General features: G+C 30.6%; 1 long non-coding RNA gene across 1 annotated transcript in view; it reads right to left on the reverse strand.

Moving 5' to 3' along the window:
* Positions 1-5824, reverse strand: part of LOC136795236 (uncharacterized) — a 12439-nt gene extending 6615 nt beyond the window's left edge. Inside the window, exons 1-2 of the long non-coding RNA XR_010842808.1 lie at positions 5731-5824; positions 1585-1655 (exon numbers count right to left, since the gene is read on the reverse strand). This is a non-coding gene — a long non-coding RNA (uncharacterized lncRNA). The remainder of the gene's footprint in view (positions 1-1584; positions 1656-5730) is intronic.
* Between the last annotated feature and the right edge of the window lie 2460 nt (positions 5825-8284).

Consider the following 8284-nt stretch of genomic DNA (forward strand, 5'->3'; position numbering starts at 1 on the left):
ATATGAACCATGTAATTATTCTTAGGGGACATATGTCCCAGAATAAAGTAATTTTTTCATTTCATTTCATATATAGTATTGCATATCATATGAAAAAAGCATGGAATATACCGTGAAATGACACCTATCCAATATCTCTAGCTAAATTAGGGAGGCTTTCCAAAACTTGCTCTCTACTTTTTAGTTCACTCATAATAACTTAATATATATTTAATTAAAAAACGAGAGAGAATATCTCAATAAAATTTCATATTTTAATAAGTCTAACCTATACAACACATTTGCAAACTTTGAATGACTGGGACTACAAAGAATTATGGAAGTCAGAAAAAAAATATATTTGAGAAGATATGTATCTAGAATGATGCGTTATTTATTTTTTTGTTTTTATCAGTAATAAAATTGTATTGTTTATTTCTTCGGACTTAGAAGGAATCGCATCTTAAGCGACAAAATGGTGAGTAAATAATTATTTCCAAAACGGTTTGACATTGGAACATGTAACAACTAACGATTACCGGATCTGTGAGCCGATATCAGCATTGACAAGGTGGCTTCCTGCCATTCAAGGATTCCCTCCATTGTCACAGTAAATAACCAAGTACTCTCATTCAGCTTTTCATTCAGTCTATTGATATGACAATCTGTTTTATATAAATTGACAGTACACTCTAAATACTTGAATTATCAATTGAGTATTGGATATTTGAAGATATAAATAATTTATGAATCAAACAGTAGTGTCCTAACTATCTGAGAGCTAAAATGATTATTCATTTCAAGAATGAGTATTATTATTTGAGGATGGTACCCCCTCACATTTTGAATAGAAATTCAAGATGCTATCTAGAGGCAGATTAATGAAGCAGAAGGCTTGGGTAATCATTTCGGCTTCTAGAACAGAAGAGTTAACAGCGTCTCAAGAGCCATATAGTTTCTTTGGCTGAGATCAGGGATTCACCATGAATGAGTACAACCTACACCCAACTCAGGCGAAGGGGCGGAGTTAGGATGAAAGAGGGAAGAGAACACAAGAAGAGAACAAGAATATGCACTTTCAAAATCTGACTAGCTCACCGAGTAACCTACAACACCTTCAACACAAGTAAACTACAGCATCTATTATTATATGTAATACAATTTATTATTTTATGTAACCCCATTGCAATCCGTAATCAACATTAAATACTAAATTGTACAATACATTGTACAACCTTTTAACAAACCCCCATATTCCCATATACGTTATAATCCAATCAAGAATAGAGGCATATTTCCCTAAATCACAATCCTTAATTTATTTTAAAATTCATCAAATACAGTCCATTCCATTTATTACAACCACCAATGACACCATTAAATTTAAATTAATTTGGGTACAGCATTTATCCCGGGGGATATCTAAATTAATCAATTATTATTCCTAATACTGTTTGTATACTAATGTATTGAAGACAATGTAAAATTTTAAATTTTTAGCTTATATACATAAAAATAAAAACCTATAATTTTTGGAGATTCTGATAATGCATATTGATAGCAATATCTAGATAAATAAAAATGTAAAGTTCATTTGTCACTCACCTAACATCTCCGAAATTTCATAACCGTTTTAAACGCTGCTTGTTAAAATGTTCATTAAGGAATATTATTACCTATTGAAAAAAATCAACAAAATTAAACTTTATTGACGCATAACTCAAAATTTGTATGAATCAGACAGAAATTAACAAATATATTGCATATATTAATATTAAATATTAATTAAATTTTAAACAAAGTCGTTCTGACGAAGGCATGAAATTCTGGACGAAACGTTAGCCCCAGCCATCTTCTTCTCATTAATATATATACAGTTATCATAACAATTTATTATTTTAGAAACATAATAATTTAGCTTTCCACCCCCGAATCGTACAAACCTGCAGTCCAATGTTTGAAAAGAGAGAATCCCGACTATCATACATTCCAAATTGCAGAAGAAGCCAAGAGTTGTTTCAAAAGCCTTGATCCATTGAAAAGAGGAATTTAAAGTTCACAGTGAAGAAATTTCTAATATTAACAGCGCAACTTTAAACAGAACTGAATCACATCTTCAATTATTTTTTTCACGATATAACTAAAAACTTTTGGAAATTAAATAAATTTACTTAACCAAGATAAAAGTGGAAGGTTTTTATATGAAGATAGAAATACATAAATGCATCAGATTTAAAAAATCCACATTTATTTCTAAATTCATAGACGAATTAGTAAATGAATACTTTAGAATGATATTCATAGTAAGATATTTTTTTTTTAATGATTTATTTATTGTTATTTACAACAAGTAAATTTGCTGTAGGTGAGATAGTGACATGATACAAACATGTTGAGAATCTACCCATTGATAAAAATCCAATAACATTTCTAAAGAAGATCCCGAGGCCATTTTCTTTTCAGACGGCTAGGAGGATTATTAGGTAATGAAGGAGAAGCCAGGTTAGAAACAAGTGAATTTGGGTGGTTGGGAAGTTTTCCATGGAAGGAATGGTATCTGGTTTTAGCCAAAATGGGCATTGAGGTCATGATGGATGACTTGATTTGTAACAGGAGCGTTAAGGATTTTACGAAGGATTATGTAAGGATTGGATTCGAGAGGAATTTGATGGTTTAGTGGAACCCCAAAGCTCAACTCCGTATGTCCAGATAGGCCTTATAATAGTCATGTAGATCAGTCTTTTGTGATGGATTGGCAATTTAGACCGTTGGTCTAGTAAATGTTGTTAAAGTCGAAATCGACGAGCAGTTTCTTGTCTTTTCAGTCTTGTATGAGGATTCTATGTCAGTCGTTTGTCGAGATGTAGTCCCAGGTAATGGATCTGTTCGACAGGAATAAGTGCTAGTAAGATATTAACGTATTGTTATTATTATTATATTGTTATTATTATTATTATTGTATTATTATTATAAGATAATAACTTACTTAAGGTAAACTATGACTGGATTGGTCATAGCTTGATTTTTTCTTTTCTTTTTAGTTTTTCTGTAATAATATATAAAATTATCTTACAGTAAGTATATAAAAGAAAGAGTGCACACATAGTGAGTTGAGTCTTTGTAACAATTGAAGGGGTGAATGATAATATAAATTTTTTTTTTTTATTAGTTATTAAATTATTGATATTTACGTATTTCGAGGTATGAATTAACAACCTGACGATCAGTGGGTCAAAGCAACTAGTTCTAGCCGTAAACTTTCAGTGAATGATTTAAAATTGTATAAATGATTTCTCAAATTCTTTATTTTTTTAAATGTTGTTCTCGCGCTCTCATTTGTATACACAATGTGGTTATTAGTTGTTTTGTGAGTCGTACCTTTGTAGTGAATTGAAATTTGATTTTATTGAGTCCTTGTATTCACTATCTGTTAGCATATTTGAAGTAAAAATCTCATAGCATATGGTTTTTATGATAAAAAGTCTTACGTATTAATTTTTTTTTTGTTAGATACTGTATACTAGTTATTTGTTCCACAATTATCATACCTTTACAGGCATAGTTCATTAGTTATACAAATTGACCGCCATCCAGATTGTATGTCTAATTGATAATATTTTTTTTATAATAATAAAGACTTAGCTACCCCGAAGGTTCGATGCTGATCCAACCAATTGTTCTCTACATGGTTCTGTCCTGTAACGGCCCTCCAAACCAAAATCTACTAAATCAGTAAATCGACTTTTATTTCTCTGGCAGTCCCACGAAATGAAAACTTGACCCCTCATCATAGTGGTACCCTGTAGTCATGTCAGAAATGACTAGTAAGGGAGACATAAAAAAAAAAAAAAAAGTTTCTAATATTCAGCATGGTGTAGTCTTCTGAATTCTCCGGTAAATTCATCATTTTTCGGTCCAAATATTTTACGTAAAACTATTTTTTCAAAAACCTTAAGGCACTGTTCTTCCCGTAGTGTAAGAGGCCAAGTTTCGCATCCAGAAACAACAATGGGAAGGACAATAGTTTTGTAAATTTTAACTTTTAAGATTTTGAACAGAATGCGCGAGTCAAGCAATTTCGAATTTTAAAAATAACAAGCGTTTTCCACTTTTAATATCGCTTTTATTTTTCTCATCAATATCGTATTTTCTAATAACCGTAAGTTAAGGAACCGGTATTATAAATTTAAACGATTGTCCCCTGCCCAACTATAGATTCAGTCACTTTAGACGTATGGTTCCATATGTTCACATTTCCTAACAATTTTATAGAAACTCAACTCAATAAAAACGACTAGGTTCCCAGAAGGCCCTTCAGACCCTTCTAACAGCCCTTTCAAGCCCTTAGTATCCTACATCAATAGCAAAAGGGCTGACACTTTGGCAGGTACATGCTGTCATCTCACAATGGACTGGCATCAGTCAAACTATTTTATGGTTAACATATGTAAGTCAGTACACACAAGTCCTTAGGTCATGACCACCCAACTTCTCGCCACGCCTTTTCCCCCCTTCCAGATATTTACTTCTAAATTTCATAGGCTCTCTAACCCCCACCTAGTCTCCTAAAATTATCCGATTGGTCAAAACCCCTTCTCCTATTTCACTATTCTTCCTACCCCCTCTTCTCAAGTGTTCATATATATTTCCTAGACTAGATAGCTAAGTAAGAAGTAAAGAAGAAGAGAGACACTCTGTAACAGTAACAGTAACAGTAACATGTAGTTCTTGTAAATATGTTAGAATAAAGTCATTTTAGTCTTCACTGATTTTTTATGATATGTAACTCGTAGAACCTAAATACGTAAACCTATCTACCTGTTCAAATGTATTTCCTCCTATATCTATTGTATTGTATTGTTCCTGTATTATAGTACTTGACTAATGAAAGACATTTGAAAAACGTTCAGGATGAGGAAGAAACTCAAAACATAACTACAACAGATGATATAAGATACGAAGTTCATTCTATACTTTGCTCTGAAGGTAAGGTCAGCGAACGACTCAAGTACGCTGAGTCAATTAAGCAATTGAGGTCGAAGAGAGGTCGTACGATTATGGCAATTAACGATATTTATCACCCTTGTCTAATGTCGAAGGCATTGGCCACAGGTTCCGGAAGCGGAAGTATAAAGGGTGAAGGAACGTTCCCCCAACAAGTAGACAAAAAATAATACCATAATCGAATGACATGACGTTGAATTTTATATTTCCAAAAATCTACTTATTTTTATAGCATTTTTTCACATTTTGCAACACATCGTTTATTCATAATATTTTGTTTATATTTTATATAAATAAAAAATTCAGCCGTTCAAAAGACTAAAAAAAAAAATGGACAGGAGATTTCATCGACAAAGCTACATGCTATGGACGAAACCTGACTGAAAATATTTCTCGCTTAAGCAACGACTAAATACGAAGGCCTTTAGTTGTCCCAGTATTTTATTTTCCATTCACATATAATCCTAGGTTAAAACTAGGACGAAATCAATAAAATTCGACTGAGAAAGCACTTGTTAAAAAAAGAAAAAAATCATACTTATCAAAAACATTATAAATGTATGCATGCACGTGAATTTATGTAAATTTAGTTATATACACGTGAATGCATGCAAATTTAGTTATATGCATGCACGTGCATGTATGTAAATTTAGTTATATGTTTTTTCAGTCGAATTGCAATAATTTTCTCATAGTTCGATACAAAAGCATTCCTGATGAAATATTCTAATGACTTGTATAAATTACCAATGGCTATTGTCCTTGTGGTGTGAACGTCTCGCTTGGTTCCATTCATGATAAAAACCATTCCGAAAAAAATTGAAGCCATCATTCTATGCATTTGTTTCCCAAATAATATAGTTTAAAAACATGGCAATTTGTATAAGAATATAAACAGGTGGTATACAAAACTTAAATTTATTTCTCGTACAATTGATTGTGTCTTGGACTTTTGAACGAATCATCCAAAAATTCCAAATTCCAATTTTGTTTAACAACGAATTTATCAAGTTCGTAATGATTATGAAGCAGTGGATTTGAGTAACCCGGGCCAAATACTAACCCTTAAATACTAACTTACAAACCCAACTTACACCCCCAAGTTTTATATAGATTAGGGGGCTTGTGTTGAAGTTATCGATATTTTTGTGATTTTCCAAAAAAAAAAAAAAATCCAAATAACAGGGCGAAAATTATGATCACAAAATTTTAATTTTTCTGTTGTTATAAAAAATCGGTCTTTCGAGGTGAGAATAATAGTACAAGAGCCCAAGAGGACAAAAAAGGCAGTTATCTCACCCCAATTTTTGATACTTTAATGAAAACTATGTATAATTAATAGTCAAAGTTGATGGGTCTGCCAATATAGGTAGGGGGAATAAAACATGGCGGCTGTTTCAAAGCGATAAAAATAAAAAAATTTCATTCGGAGCTCTATATCATAAATAGTAGGAATAACACAATAAAACGTCATTTAAAGAAGAGCAAATATGTGCCCTAATAAAGCTATTTACGTACAATAGTTCTCGAGATATAACTTTTTAAAAAGAAACATTAAATAAAGATGTCGGATGGGACGTACTGAAAGGTCAGTAGTTAGCGAATTTATTTTTAAAGATCTATATCTCAAAAAGATACACGTACAGATGTTTATTAGCACTCAAATTAAAGCTAGTTTAATGAGCTATAAAGTAGTTTATGACGTTTATCTTCGCAAGTGTAATAGTTTACATGAAATGTGCTAAAATATATTGATTTATGGTTGTTCGGACACATTTTCATTTGCCACATTTATATTCATTTATGAATATCATAAAAACTACTACCCCTAGGAAGATAAGTGTCATGTAACTACTTTATAGTAAGTTAAAGTTCCTTTATTTTGAGTGTTGGCAGACATATGTGCGTCATATGGATCTAGAAATATATTTTTTCAAAAATCCAATATTTTATACGAACAACTAGAAATTAACATTTTGTGAGTTTATTTTGTCAAATATCATGAAAACTACTACTCCTACAAAGAAAAAGTAACTATTTCATAGTAAATTTAACTAGCTTTACTTATAGTGTTGTCAGACATCTGTACGTCCATTGGTTTCTGAAATAAAGGTTTTCATAAATTAAACTTATTGTCCGAACAAATATAAATCAATTTATTTTAGCAAATAGATTTCTAAAAATAAATTAACTAACAACTAATCATTCAGTAGATTTTTAAGAAATGTTGCTTTTTAAAAGGCTATATCTCGAGAACTATTGGACGTAAGTAGCTCTTTCAGGGCTAATATTTCAGAAAATTTACTTTTCTTTAAATAATGTTAGATTTTCTAGTATTGTTGGTAGTTTTTAAGATATAGAGCTCTGAATGAAAAATTAATATTTTTTTAAGGTTTTGAAACAGCCGCCATTTTTTATTCCCCCTACTTATACTTGGCAGACTCTTAAATTTTGACTAGTAATTATACATAGTTTTCATTAAAGTAATAAAAAATTGGGGTGAGATAACTGCCTTTTTTTCTTCCCGGCTCTTGTACTATAACAAATATAAATTTTCCCCTGCCAGGAATACAAAATTTTAACAAAAGATAACGCAGTTTAGTTATTTATAAAATTCTTTATTGTTTTTTATTTATTGCTCATAATTGCTAACAATAAGAACATATTTTTCAAATAAATAAAAAATTAAAAGTACTTCAGAAGAAATCTTTTTTGAAAATTCGGCATTTAATCTCTTTTAGACCATACCTATCTGATATTAAAAATCACCATATTTCTCATTGATTTACTGAGTTTAATCAAAATCGTAAGAGCAGTTTTTGGAAAAATCGATACTATAATCGAGGTATCAATCGCGTTAAGCGACAGTTACCGCCACCTCTTTAGTATTATTAATGAGGCATATTCACTTATTAAATATATAATTTTATTATTTATAAAGTTTTCACTTTCTTGAGACTGGTTATTATTGTTTGAATAAAATCAATTGTATCCAAATTAAAGTCTCAAAACATTCTTTATTTTCTCATAAGTCCAACGTTTCAGCCAATTCAGCCATCCTCAAGGACAATCTAAAAAATACAATACTCTCATAAATTATTTTTAAAAAAATTCTGTATGCTATTCTACCCAGGTCATTAGATCCAGTAAAAATTACCCTATTTTGGCACTATTTCAATAATATTAAACTTTTAATTATAAGCTGTTTAACCCTATTATACCTTGCTATCATAACAATATTGTTTTTTTTAATTTAATTTAATTTTTTTTTAATTTAATTAGTGATTCTAAACCATTTATT

The sequence above is a fragment of the Halyomorpha halys genome, unplaced genomic scaffold, assembly GCF_000696795.3.
Source record: "Halyomorpha halys isolate HHAL.00 unplaced genomic scaffold, Hhal_1.1 Scaffold50.1, whole genome shotgun sequence".
Taxonomy (NCBI): Eukaryota; Metazoa; Arthropoda; class Insecta; order Hemiptera; family Pentatomidae; genus Halyomorpha; species Halyomorpha halys.